At 41.1% G+C, this 15,493-nt stretch overlaps 1 pseudogene; it reads right to left on the reverse strand.

Annotated features, from left to right (window-relative positions):
• Positions 1-7,034: 7,034 nt before the first annotated feature.
• LOC148146999 (uncharacterized) lies at positions 7,035-14,022 on the reverse strand (annotated as a pseudogene).
• Positions 14,023-15,493: the final 1,471 nt, after the last annotated feature.

The following is a 15,493-nucleotide window of genomic DNA, read 5'->3' on the forward strand; positions in this document are numbered from 1 at the left end:
CCTTCTTACACTTCATCTGAAAGCACTGGCTTGCTACTTTTCAATCATGGGAATGTGGGCATCGGGACAGCATTTCTCACCCTTCCTTATTTGCCCTTGAAATGATTTGCTCTCCAGACTGTTACAGGTGCCATTAGGAGTCAACCATATTACTGCAGGTCCTGAGTCACAAGTAGGCCAGACCAGGTTAAGATGGCAGTGTTATTTTTTGAAAGAACATTAGTGAACCAGATTGGCCTTTACAACAATGGTGACATGGTTATCATTAGTCTAGCTTTTAGTTCCAGATTTTGCTGTGATAGAATTGAAACCCATGTCCCCAGAACATTAGTCTGAGATTCTGGATTACTAATCCAGTGACATTACCCCTCTGCCAATGGTTTGCTGGTCTTCATCTTTGATTCCTTGGATCTTCCCTTTTGCAAATGATTTTCCTTGTCAGGATCTGTTTTCTTGGTGGGACTTCCTCCTTGTTCTGTGGTGATGCAGGATTTGCTTTTGCCCAACACTTCCAAACTGATAGTTGTCAACTCCCCCTATTGGGTACTCATTGAGTTTCTTGTATTGTCTTGAACTGCACCATAATATGAATGGCAAGGTTGTTTCCTGCTCTTTTGCTGTTTTGGCAGGCTTTCTGGAAGGTAACAATTCCAACTTGGGCCTAGCCACGCGACCATTTGGAAGGAGCCTTGCTGTCATCTCTGAGGACCACCCAATTCTGACTCTGTCCTCACTGCTTCCGATTCTGAAAAGCACTCCCCAAAAATTTATCAACGTCCTCTATCTGCTGCATAAAGACATATAAACTGTGATCCTCACACAAAAGATCCAAAAGATGTGCAACTTGGGGGTCAAACAAGGCTAAGTAATCACACCAATGCTCTTTTCCAACTTCCTCACTACAGCACTAAATTCCTTATCTATGAACCTTCCTGCCAGTGTGTAGCTTTTCCACAGGGCAAGAGGACTGTGCTGAGCCTAGATCAGAAGAAAGACCATCCGCTGTCATTGTGCTGCTGCATGCAGATGAATCCTAACAAGTGTACACACTCAGCAGTTGAGTTCCAAGCCATTGTTGATACATTCATAGATGAGTAGAAAAGATTGTCTTCCAGAAGACAAAGGTCATCTCCCACCCTACTTCCAGTACACAACACTTTCCCCTAGTTATCCACTGTGAACCACAGGACAAGTGGATTAATTTTCAAACCTTAGAAGCCTCTTCTCAACAAGGACAGACATTGCTGATGAAATTGCTCCAGTGTGACAGAATAGTCTTTGGCCACTTGAGAACCAGAGTGTTTGAGAATGAAGAGCTCAAACTCAGCACAAGCTCATGGTCCATGAGGTAATAGTACTACCTGCCCATCTGTACGTGTTACAGAAATTGACAATGCGCAGCGGACACCACAAATCCTTAGAGAAATATGACCAGCAATGGCTCCACAAAATGCTGCAAATTCAATGGCAGGATCAGGGCGCCAAACTTTGTGTCATCTTTCAGGCCATCATCCCCAGTATTGAGATACTGGGTACTATTGATCAGCTGAGTTGGGAGGGCCATATCGTCCATATGCCTGACACAAGTTGAAAACAAGTTGTCTGCTCCAAACTCCATCATGACAATCGTTGCCAGGAGGGCAGAGGAAACACTTCAATGACCCCCTCAAGGGCTCACTGAAAAAATGTAATGGCTTCACTGTCGCATGGGAATCTCTTGCTAAGTATCACCCAAACGTTTGGAAGAAGCATCTTGAGTACCTCCAACAGGCCCAGGGAGAGTTCAAACGCAAACAGTGGAATGAGAGAGTGAAAACCCAAGCAGCCTTCCCACCCAGCTCTTCAAACACCACCTACCCCACCTGATACAGGGTGTGTGGATCCAGCATCAGAACATCTAGTCACCTCAAAACTCACACTTCTGGATTGGAAGAAAGTTATCTTCAACAGGAAGGACTGCTTAAGAAAAAGATGAAGAAGATCAGTTTGTTCTGAGTCCTATCTCTCTCTAAGTTATCCTTATTAATTTGTAAATGGCAGCAGTACACACTTTTCCCTGTATTTCATATAAAATGCATGTGACAATAAAGGATATTCAATGTTCAATATTATTCTAGCATGAGTTCCTCTTTTACCTGAAGAAAATCAGACAATTGTTCACCCTTGGCACCTATGACAACATAACCTCCTGTGAAGTTGTTCTTAGTGTGCTGTATCACAGCACCCTACTATTCTGTATGAGACAGTTAATAATTATTCAATCAATTTCTCTTATTGTTGGGGCTTTGGTTAAACCTTGCTGTTCCATCACAAGATTCATCTTTGGATTAAAATATGCATTGAATACTTTGACTATTGATTTGAAGTATTAGTTCTTTTTGCAACACCCTGCCTCACAAGGTGCCGAGGACTATAGGCTTGACTGTGTACAGATACGAACTGACCTAATGTCTTTGTTCTTTTGCAGTTAGCCTTGATATTGTACTGTATCTCCAGAAATGTCATTGCCATAGTTCCTAGTTTTGGCCTTGCTGTGGCCATTCAACATTCTCAAACTGTTGTGGCAATGGCACGGTTTCAGTTGGAGCAGTCAATCTGTTCGCAGTCTCCACTGCACCGGCCTGGTTACTTCATGGCAACCAACTTTTTTCTTCATTTGCTTAAAGTCTTCTGATTGTCTCTGCTATCTTACTGAAGTATTCAACTCATACTATTTACCATTGAAGCCTACTGAATTTCCATTCTGCCCATCAGAGTTTTCCCTGGCATCTCCCATGCTGCTACCATGGTTTGCGAGAACTCAGTTTGGTAATTTTGACTCTAATAGCAAATGCTATTGTGGATGTTTGGCAGAAAAGAGTGTAGAAAATGCCATTGAAGCCCTTAAAGAATATGAACCTGAAATAGGGATTTCTCAACAAAACAGGAAAAGTCCACAGAGGATCAAGGCGACATAGATTGTCTCTGGAGAGGTTCTGCAAAAGCTAGGTATATGTATCCTTTTCCCCCACAGAATATCACACAATAGTCGTCCCTTCGTAGATTCCACACTTCCTGGTTCTCTAGTGTATCTATGCTGCATTCTTTGAGATATACTGCCTTGTTTAGCTGCTATTACTCTGGTTTCCTTGCATCTCCAGCTTATCCTTCACCCTCTATTTACACTATGATGTATATCATACTGAGCAGCTCTCCAGTCCAATGTCCTTCTCAAGCCTCCATTCCAGGATCCTCTCTCTACTCTAATTTGATGATCTCTGCTGATATCAGAGTCATATTATCATTTCCATCATCACTAACTTAATTAAATCCCATTAGACTACAACAATGAACCAAATGGCCCCTTCTATACTGTATCACACTATTCTCTACTGTGCCTGGGCTAAATGACACCACTCCCACACTAAATGAGATCAGTACTATACTACAAAGTGACATCCAAAACCACTTGCTTATAAAAGCACTGCTAGAAATTCACCACCAGCTCCTCGGGGAATCTAAAGATTTACAATACATGCTGTCTTGCCATCCTTAGAACCATTTTTAAAAGTTCATTTGGTTTTCACTGTGTGTAAAACCAACAATAAAGTGGTTATTCAATGATAGAAGAAGCAGTTTGATATTTATGACAAAAAAGTGCAATCATCTTTTCTAATGTGTAATCATGTTTCTGTGGGAAAACGCATTCAGTCGGATGTTAATTTTCGATTGTAACTAAAAGAAGTCAAATTTACTAACAGTGGGTACTGGCATATCAGCTGACTCTGTGAAGTACACATAAAGAAGTTCAATGTGAAACTTCACCAGAGAACGATGGAACTTCAAGCGTGGAGGCTTTTCGACATAAATCTATTCCAGCTCTTTACTAATCTTTGCCTCAGTCTCTCTCTGGAACCTAATTTAAATTTTTATACATTGTTTACCTTAATGTGTACGGTGATCTCATTATCAATCATTTATTCTGGCAAAGCTTTCAAAGCTCCACCATCCAGTAAGTAATGACTTACTTGGTGACAATATTAATTGTGATTCTCACATTAGCTAGTCTACCATGAGGAAGTATTCTTTAAAAATGAGGCCCCAGCTCTCCACTGGGTGATGGAATTGAATTTACTTTTAATTAAATAAGAAAAAGAATTCTCATTTCTCAAATTCTTGGTCTTCAGTTTTAGATAAAATTCTCATGTTAATAAAATGAGATATTCCTCTTAGACTTAACCATCTCTTTAAGAACTTGAACTAGAATCTATCATCAATAGCATAAGTTTGTTAGCACTGATCTTAATAGCACAGCTATATTACCGCTGTGTTATAGGCTGATCTATATGCCCTACAGCAGCCATCCTGCTTTTCTGGGAATGGAATAGAAAGAGCAGAAGTTACAGACATACAAAAGGTCTGTAGCAATGGGAAATCTGTTCCCTTTGGAAAAGCTGTGCTATTCTCAACTTAACTGCCTTAGCTAACCCTTTGCAAGTAGAATCATGATCAGACTTTCCAACTGACTAGAGTAATTACAAAAGTATTGGATGGAGCCTTACCGACTCCAACGTTGCTTCCATGGTTGTTAAACTTGCAGCAATCATCATTTATTTTTAGTGAGCAGGTCCTTTCAGACACTCGGAGATGATTAACATGGTATTGGTAAAGACACCGTGTCTACTTGCATTTAACAACTGATTGATGCAGTGCTCCAGAATGATGGCAGGTTCATCCATTTATCCAAGAAAAAGGAACAACAATGCTGGACAACAAAAAAAAACAATCTATGCCATTCCTACGTTTCCCTGGTGTGGACATGCTGCAGCAATATGGACGTTCTATTTTCTTAGTATATGATGCCCTGAAAATAATCTACTGATGACAACCCAATGCCCAGATCAACATGTGGCTCCATGATTATTGGTTGCTTAAACACACTTTCTGGGTTGGTCAACTACTAACCATAATTAGCTTTTTCACTTCAATTGTGCAATTGAAAAATATAACGACTGAAATAGAGTAACTTGGTCTTTTGAACATTATGAGTCAGTCATTTCATTAATCAATACAAATTGTGATGAGAAGCAGTACAGTGGCTCTTTCTATCCCTTATTTGACTACAACAGTTTTTTTTAAAAAGCATATGCTTGTCAATTTAGTCACAGATTAAATGTTTAAACATTGTGATTTATAAAATGCCCACAAAGACAGATTTTATTGTAAGATTTGTAAAAGGTAAATGAATAACGTTTGTTGTAACAAACATCTGATCTAAATGAAGAAATTTAAGCTTTATTTCTTTATTTCTCTATTTTTGTACTTAATCTACTTTAGTACCTCAGACTTGTAATTAGGTGCTTTGTATCTAAGATTGCCCGTGTGTGCCAACGTTGTACTGTACTTGTGGTACTCAAGTACACGTGACAATAAAACCGAATTTAATTCAATAAATAAAAATAATGAAAGTACTCTAACCTTCATATACACATGCATTCAAGAGTTCACACCTAGACACGAGTGTAGTGTCTCACAGTTAGAAGCAGTGTACCTTTAAAAGTATGCTCAAAATATGATCATTGTATAATACCATAAGACCTTAAAGTATAAAGGCCTCTGACTGTATCATACCTGGGGTCACTCAAAGCATGATCTGCTGGTGGAAACATTTTGTAATCAAATAGCTTAATATGAGTCAGACACTGAAGTGCCTGTGACTGCAATGTATGTATATATCATGCAACTGTAGCAAACAGTTGTTGAATCTTCCAGTACTACATTACCCATGTTGAGTTCTTATGTTATAGAAGCTGGTATGAACATTGCTGTATGAGGTATCTTGCTGGAAACAAATCCAACACCACAGTGGCAGATCAGTAAGTCATAAAATTGAGTAGTTTATGAAGTCCAAAATGTCAGTTATATACAGATTCAGTAGATTGATGGATGGTTTCAGACTAGGTTCAAGAGAATTCCCAAGTTCTGTGACAGCACAATGTAAAGATATTTGTGGAAAATATCTATTTAGTTTCCTGGACAACAGCTGCTGGGTTAGTCTTCAGATGCTGCTTGCAGAACTCAAGGTTACAGATTGGATGGAGAGTGACAGAGAGCATATCCATTCAGGCACCTCCTCCTGTTCTATAGTTTGGAGTTTTCTACTCATAAAAGAAGATTACCTGAATCTTCACATGGATCTCCTCGCAAACTGACCTGGTACCTTAACAGGCTGTAGGAAGTTTATTCCAAGTCCATTGTTTAGAAGTAATGACAGGACATATGACTTTCTCAGCCAAGGTCTATTGTCCAAAGTGAAAGCCCAAATGATTTGTTCCATATCCAACTGATATGAACATATCAGGAGATGTGGCCATTCACATTCCTCGAAGCTGATTGCCTCTTCTTGACAGCCTGTCTCCATTTTAATGCCTTTGAAATGTATAGGATAAAGTTAGGCAAATATTCAGCCACCTTAGAAGCTGCTGGTTTAAGTCACTGAAATGCTGTTTAACCAATGATTTCAGCCCAAAAGATAGTTAAAATAATTTTTGATATGAAGCATGGCTTTATAACACAATGAACGGACAAATTTTAAAACAATATACATAACATTATATACTTAATGCTTTGTGGCTTTATATTTCAATGTTTTATTTTGGTCTATGCTGTGAATTTAGATATCCCTATTGATCAATTTCTGTATCTGTGATTTTTGCCATTTCTCTCTGATACGCAGGCACAGAATGAAGGATATATATCCATTTGAAGATATGCAAGTGGTAATGCTGGGAGTGTTGGACAATGAATGGAATTGCATTGGGAATGAGTCAGAGGGATGTGGGTTTGGGTCCACTTAAAATGTCAGCTGTGACCTAGTTGGATGCACTCTTGTCTCTGAGTCAGACAGTTCCAAATTCAAATCCTACTCCAGAGTATTGAAATCAAGGCTGACACTCTGGTACAGTGCTACAGAGATGTTACATTGCTGTAAGTGCAATGTTTCGGATGAAAACATCAACCGCATGGGAGGGTGTAAAAGATCCTGTGGCGCTTTCTCAAGGAGGAGCTCGGAAGTTATCCTTGATGTCCTGGTCAATGTTTATCCTGCAAACAACATGTGGAAATGAAGAGATTATCTGATCATTATCATATTACTGTCAGTTATTTGTTTGATGCACACAGCAACTACATTTCATAACTATTTCATTGGCTGAAAATTTGTAGCAGACTCATTGTCTGAGTTGTCCAATTTGCAAATGTTTTCATTATCTCCTGTGCCTTCTCTCATGAGTTCAATGTGGAATTGGTTGACAAACTATCAATCAATATCATGGGTTGTCATGGTGGCTCAGTGGTTAGCACTGCTGCTTCACAGTGCCATGGACTCAGGTTCAATTCCAGCCTTGGGCGACTGTCTGTGTGGAGTTTGTACATTCTCCCAGTGTCTGTGTGGGTTCCCTCTAGGTGCTCCGGTTTCCTCCCACAATCCAAAAACCTACAGGTTAGGTCAATTGGCCAGGGCAAATTGCCCATAGTGTTAGTGCATCAGTCAGAGGGAAATGGGTCTGGGTGGGTTACTCTTCAGAGGTGTGGACTTGTTGGACCAAATGGCCTGTTTCCACACTATAGGGAATCTAATCTAATCATTGCTGGTGCTTGTTTCTGAACTCCTGGCCTTCCTCTGGACACATTGAAAGTGGCAAATATTTTCTAATTAAACTCTTCAGAGATATTATTACACATTTCTGGAGCAAGTGGGAATTCAACCTGTTATGATATCAATATACATTGACATTCTTTTGCCTGAAATAATCCCAGTAAAGATCTGCTTGGGAATCCTGTATCTCACACATAATTTATTTCATCAGTCACACACTGGCATACAGGACGTGAGAAAGAAGCTATGGAAATCTGCAAATACCAAACAGTGCCCTGAGACTGTGTCCTTCTCAAGAGTGACATGTGGCTTTCCTTCTCATGAAACATACTGCCATTCGTTCTCCATAGATGATCAATTAGAAACAAGAGTGTTGTCATGAACTGATTACTGGCAAGCATAACATCTTGATGAATCATCAGCAAGATCTCATTCATATTCCTATATTGTATTAAAAACCTGTTCTACTTATTTCTCCACATAATAAGTAGAGTACATTTCCTGAAACGTATCAAGGAACTCTTAAGATAACAATTGCTCCTTTCTGAGCAGAATTTTGCTTGGTGCAACTGTATATTTGTCTTCTTAACTTTTACTGGACTTAATATGAAAATATTAAACAACATTTCATTATGTCAGTTTTCCCTTGTGGTTTAATCTTTTAATTGAATAACAGTTCAGCCATCTGTTCCTGTTTTTTAAAGTTTGAACAGATGGGTGAGGTCTTTGATTGACACCTCAGACATCTGTTCTCCTGTTCTTAAGCCTGAAGAAATGGGTGAGGTACTCTAATGACGTCATGTATTCAGCTCTGCAGGCATTGTTTGTACAGCTATGCAATGGAATCTTCTTTATGGAAGCATGCCTGCATCTCAAAATGAATTCATCTTAATGTGGGTGGTTGATATAGATGGCAAGTGGACTGTGATGTTGTTTGTCTTGACAGGTTTATGATCACTCAATAAAATATTGTGTTTTGGTGAAATGGCTTTGGATGAGTGTTCGTTTAATTTGACAGTTTCATGAACATCTCAAATGCTTTGTAATATTATTAAGGTAATGTCACAGACAACACTATGATCATTCCTGGGCAGATCCTGTCTAACTGGCATGTCAGACCCAGCAGAAGTTGCAGTGCAGTGGTATATAGTCAGGAATGATTGCCCTGATAGTCTTCAACATTGAACCTAGATAAAGTCTCATGGCATCAAGTCAAAGATGGAGGTAGTGAGGACTGCAGATGCTGGAGAGTCAGAGTTGATAAAGTATGGTGCTGGCAAAAGTGCAGCAGGTCAGGGAGCATCTGAGGAGCAAGAGAGTCAATGTTTTGGGCATAACCCTTTTTTCAGGACTGGGGTGGGTGAAGGGGCTGAGAAATAAATAGAGGTGGTTGGGTGAGGCAAGTCAATGATGTGCAAGGAAGCCTTATTGGATGGCACAGTGACTAGTGGGTAACACTCTGTCTCACAGTGCCAGCGACCCAACTTTGAGTGACTGTGTGGAGTTTACATGTTCACCGTTTCTGCATGGGTTTCCTCTGGATGCTTTAGTTTTCTCCCACAGTCCACATATGTGTAGGCTGGGTGGACTGGCCATGCTAAATCACCTCATAGTGTCCAGGGAAGTGAAAGTTAGGTGTATTAGCCATGATAAATGTAGGGATATGGAGATACAGAGGATTGCTGGGTCAGGGTGGGATGCTCTTCAATGGGCCAAGAGGCTTCTTTCTGCACTGTAGGGATTCCACAAAACCTCCTGTTGAATACATGACCGTGTACCATTCCTCCATGCCACTGGCTGATGAATCAGTACTCCTCATTTTTGAACACCTGGAGGAAGCACTGAGTGGGGAAAGGCATGGAAAATATACTCAGAATGGTAGACTTCAATACCCACCAACAAATGTAGCTCTGCTGAACCAGTACTGACTGAGTTATCTGAGGCCTAAAGGACAGAGCTGGGGGATTGAGTCAGCAGCAGTTGGCAAGGGAACCAACAAGAGGGGAGAAAACATACTTGGCTTCACCCTTAGCAATCTGTCAGCTGCAGATCTATCATGAGAGTATCGCTGAGGATAGGCAGCACACTGTCCTTCTGGCGATGTAATCCTGCCTTTGCACTGAGGGAACGGTCCATCCTGTTGATGGCACTATCACCGTGTTAAATGGGATAGACTTCAAACTGACCTAACAACTCAAGATTGGATGTCCATGTGGCTGCAGTTTGTGTCAGATTATGATTCTGTTGCAGTTGATGGCCGCCTGCAACCAAATGACCAGGTATATCCCCCACTGTACCATTACCACCAAGCCGGGGGAACAACCCTGATTTAATGAAGAGTGCAGGAGTGGATTCCAGGAGCGGCATCAGGCATACCTAAAAATGAGGTGTCAACTTGGTGAAGCTACCAAACAGGGGCAGCAACTACTGGACAGTGCCAAGTGATTCCATAACCAACAAATCAGATCTAAGTTCTGCAGTCCTGCCACAACAAGTTATGAATAGTAGTAGACAATTAAACAAATCACTGGAGAAGGAAGCCACACAAATTTCCCCAACCTCAATAATGGCGAAGCTCAGCACACCAGTGCAAAAGGTTGAATCATTTGCCACAATTTTCAGTCAGCAATTTCTATTCATCCAGCACATTGTTCCCTTACTTATGGCCTGCGACCTTTCCCCTCACTTAATTTACATCCTTATCTATCCACAGCGTAAAGTGCCTGAGGCACCCTTAACTCCAGAAACATGGCAGCCAAAGGAATGGACTTTGGCCTGCAATGCTAACCCTTCACTAAGTGGACCTCTCCCTGGTTATTTCCGATGGATGCATTTAGGACAGGCAGGCTTTGGAATCCTGGCTGGAAGAAATTGCCAGCAGGTCAGTGGATAATTTGAGAGTGGATTACTGCTGGTTGAATCTGTTCTGATGGTAATTGAAATAGCTGGACTAATACAATTTAAGGAAGTCCAGTACCTGTATTGTGTGTGTGTTTGTGTATGGAGCGGGTATGGTGTGGTGTGGAAGAGAAAGAACTGAAAGGAGAATCTGTGTTGAGGTGAAAGGTTGGAGAGGTTAACTGCCAAAAGCAGCAATGACTCAAAGCAAAATCATGGAAAAATTAAAGACAGGGAAAGATATATTTGGCAGTGGCATCATACTGGAGACAACGAGAAGGGAAGAATGCAGTTCATTACATTTGGAGGCTTGTGGAGTAGAATTTGAGTATAAAGGAAATCTTATTTTGTTTCTGGAAGAATGGGAAACAGTGAAAGAGGAGGATTTGGACTGTGCAAAAATCTTCAATTTTTCTATATGGTCTGACAGTTTTGTCTTCGAGTTGTTTTGGTTTTCACTCAAATTCAGGGACAGATAATTTGCAGAAATAGCATCCACTGTTAGGATTCCTGTGGAGGCATCAGTAAGGCTTCCTGAAGTTAATTTTCCTCTTCAATTTTGTCTTCTCCATCCCCTCCCCAAGTCTGATGGCTCTACTGTCATGAGGAATCGCTGCCACAAAGTGGTCATTCTCCATGTGTGAAACCAAGTTTTCCCTCTCTCCACTGATTGATCACGACAAGCCCCCTCCAATACTTAAAGAATCAACAATAAAACTGATCCCAGTCAACTGGCAGCCTTATAATCAACAGCAAGGAAATACATAATATGGGTGCCCTGCAATTTATTCTCTAATTTTCATTCTGTCATTTCAGAAGCATATCAAGTAATGCTCATCTCGCCCTTCCCAGACATTACAGGCTGGAATGGGGAACATGGCTCCTCTGCTAATTGTTTCTGCAATAATGTTGCATCTTTTTTTTCCAGTGTTTTGGAGCATCCAATGAAATCAACACTTTTTGCTGCCTCTTCCTGGATATTTAACACTTCTTTTCCTTGAATATAACACAAATGATGTATTGAATTTATGTTGCTGACTGAGTTGTCTGGTTGTACTTCCACCTGAAAGAAGTAACTATGTACAAACAGAAGTATCATCTGTAATGATTTGGACTGCGGTGTAGAAAGTTAAAAATCACACAACCCAGGTTATAGTCCAACAGGTTTATTTGGAAGCACTAGCTGCTCCTTCAGCAGGTGGTTGTGGAGTATAAGATCATAAGACACAGAATTTATAGCGAAAGTTTACAGTGTGATGTTACTGAAATTTTATATTGAAAAAGACCTGGATTGTTTGTTAAGTCTTTCATCTTTTAGAATGACCAAGTTGGTTTCAGTTCTTTCATATGTAAATCCCAGAACTTTTTAAAAGTTACATTCTAAGTGAACTTTAACAATTGGTGTCATGTTGGCCCAGATAATACATTTAAGGTGTGAGACTGTCTGTGCCACAATGGTGAGACTGATTCTAATCTAAAAAATGGATTTACAGAATCTTACATGGATTCATACAGCTTTTGAGCAAAGTAAAATGTAATTCTGCAAGTACAAATTTACCCCACAAACTTATATGTGTATGTGTGCATGTGGATGTGTTGGGGGAGAAGCAGGGGTTATGAGTGTCTATGAGAGAGTGTGTGTATGTACGTGAGTGTAAAGGAGTATAAGTCTGCAAGAGGGTGTGTGTGTGAGTGTATGTGTGAGTGTATGAGAGAGGATCTGCATGAGTGTGTGTGTAGGAGTGTCTGAGTGTATTTGTCTGCCTCTTTGTGTCTGTGTCTTTGTGTGTGTGTAGAAATGTGTGAGTGTATGTGTGTGTTTGTGTGTGTGTGTGTGTGTGTGTGTAGTGCAGTGGGGTCACCTGTAGTGTGACATGAACCTAAGGTCCCAGTTGAGGCCATCCTCATGGGTACCGAACTTGGCTATCAGCCTCTGCTCGGCCACTTTTCGTTGTTGCCTGTCCCGAAATCTGCCTTGGAGGACAGTCACCCGAAGGTCTGAGCTCAAATGTCCCGGACTGTTGAAGTGTTCTCCGACTGGCAGGGAACTCTCCTGTCTGGTGATTGTTGCGCAGTGTCCATTCATCTGTTATCGTAGGGTCTGCTCAATCTTGCCAATGTACCATGCCTCAGGGCATCCCTGCCTGCAGCGTATGAGATAGACAACATTGGCTGAGTCACATGAGTACCTGTCAAGTACATGTTGGGAGGTGCCCCCACGTGTAATGGTGATATCCATGCCGACATTCTGATACGTCTTATAGTGTCTACAATGACAAGATTGTATGGTGTTATCCTGAAAGCTGGGCAGTTTGCTATGAACAATGATATGTTTGAGGTTTGGTGGTTGTTTAAAGGTGAGAAGTGGAGGTGTGGGGAAGGTCTTGGCGAGGTGCTCATCCTCATTGATAATGTGTTGCAGGCTGTAAAGAACACGGCGTAGTTTTTCGGTTCCTGGGAAGTACTGGACAACGAAGGGTACCCTGTCGGTTGCAGCTCGTGTCTGTCTCCTGAGGTGGTCATTGCGGTTCCTTGCTATGGCAAGTTGGAACAGGCGGTCAATGAGTTAAGTATCGTACCCCATTCTTTTGAGGGCAACCTTGAGTACTTCCAGGTGCCCGTCACATTCCTCTTCATCTGAACAGATCCTATGTATGTGTAGGGCTTCTCCACAGGGGATGGCTGTTTTAAAATGCTTCGGGTGGAAGCTGGAGAAGTGTAGCATCATGAGGTTATCTGTGGGTTTGTGGTAGAATGCGGTGCTGAGGTGCCCGTCCTTGATAGAGATGCATGTGTCCAAGAATGAGAGTAGTCCATAGTGAGTTTGATGATGGGATGAAACTTGTTGATATCACTGTGTAATTTTATCAGTGACTCCTCGCCATGGGTCCACAGGAAGGAAATGTCATCAATGTACCTGGTGTATATTGTTGGTTGGAAGTCCTGTGTAGAGAAGAATTCTTGTGCGAATCTGTGCATGAAAATGTTGGCATAGTGGGGTGCAAATTTGGTCTCAATGGCTGTTCTTCTGGATGAAGAACTGGTTGTCAAAGGTGAAAATGTTGTGGTCGAGGATAAAGTGGCTGAGTTGTAGGACGGTGCCTGGAGATTGGCAGTTGTTGGTGTTGAGTACTGAGGCTGTTGCTGCAATGCTGTCATTGTGGGGGATGCCAGTGTAGCATGCTGAAACGTCCATTGTGACCAGGAATGTTCCCGGTTCGACTCATCCGTGGGTGCTGAGTTTCTGTAAGAAACCTGTAGTGTCACAACAGAAGTTGGGGGCCTCCTGTACAATGGGTTTCAAGATGCCTTCAACATAGCCAGAGAGGATCTTACAGAGGGTCCCATTGCCTGAAATGATGGGATGTCCTGGTGTGTTGGCTTTGTGTATCTTCAGAAGGCAGTAGCATACGCTCACACATACACTCCCACACTCACACGTACCCTCTCACAGACTTATACCCATTTCAACTCAGACTCACATGCATACACACGTTATCTCACAGACACTCATAACCCCCGCCACCCCCTCACACACACACACATGCACACATATACATATAAGTTTGTGGGGTGAATTTGTACTTGCAGAATTATATTTTGTTTTGCTCAAAAACTGCATGAATCCATGTAAGATTCTATAAATCCATTTTTTAGATTAGAATCAGTCTGACCATTGTGGCACAGACAGACAGTCTCACACAGGGCAGCTCACACCTTCAATGTATTATCTGGGCCGACATGACACCAATTGTTAAAGTTCACTTGAGAATGTAACTTTTAAAGAAGTTTTGCGATTTACATGTGAAAGAACTGAAACCAACATGGTCATTCTAAAAGATGAGAGACTTAACAAACAATCCAGGTCTTTTTCAATATATAATTTCAGTTATATCACACTGTAAACTTGCGCTATAAATTCTGTGTCTTATGATCTTATACTCCACAACCACCTGCTGAAGGCGCAGCGCTCTGAAAGCTAGTGCTTCCTGGACTATAACCTGGTGTTGTGTGATTTTTAACGTTCTATCATCTGTAATGTGCTGTGGGACTTAGAGACACAATTCTGTCATTAAAAGTAAATGGAATAGCTTTATTTTAAGAAGTCCTGCATACATTTATGAAAGAAATGCTGCAGTGAAGGCAAAATTGATAGAATTATAGTTCAAATTATGTGTTATAGCAGCAACCCAGTTCAAATTGTGCCTTAATTGTGAGAGGCTGTAGTGACCACTGTTCACCTTGAGATCCATCAGAGCAACTTGCAGCAAACTGAATAATATTGCCTCCCTACATAATCTCACAGTACAGCATGAATAACATAGAATGGAGAATGCTTCAAAGATGGAACTCTCAGTGTTTGGGTGACATTGAGAAACTGACTCAGTTTTGCTCTTTCATTTTATGATGTTGTCTGATACTTTCAAAGCCTTACTGCGAAGTGATAAAAATAGTGTGTACTTATGAAACACCTTTAAAGTGTCCTCTCACAGGAGTACAGTCAAACACAATTTGATATTGAGCTGCAGGAGATATTTAAACAAAATATTCCAAAATCTTGCTCAAAGAGGTAAGATCTAAGGAGTATCTTGTGGAGGAAAGAGATGGAGAGATGGTGAAGTTTAGGGAATCTTAAGACAACTTTGATGATTTTTGGCGCTGAAGGAGAGAGCTACGGTGGAATGAAACCATGGAAGGCTTTCAAAACCATGATGAGAAATTTGAACTCAAAGAATTGCTTGGAAGCAAGTTTAAGTCTGTCAGCACAAGGTTGGAGAGTGACCAGGACTCAGTGTGAGTTAAAATAAAGCACCAGAGGTTTGGATGGTCTGTCGTTTATGAAAGGGTAGGGTAGGACATCAGTTAGGAGTATACTTGAACAGTCACTTTCAGCAGCAGATGAGCTGTGCTCAAGTGGAGTCAGGTGATATTATAGAGGTGCAGGGAGGGGTAAAGTAT

The sequence above is a fragment of the Chiloscyllium plagiosum genome, unplaced genomic scaffold, assembly GCF_037043375.1.
Source record: "Chiloscyllium plagiosum isolate Xiang-an unplaced genomic scaffold, Cpla_swu_hap1 HiC_scaffold_18, whole genome shotgun sequence".
Taxonomy (NCBI): domain Eukaryota; kingdom Metazoa; phylum Chordata; class Chondrichthyes; order Orectolobiformes; family Hemiscylliidae; genus Chiloscyllium; species Chiloscyllium plagiosum.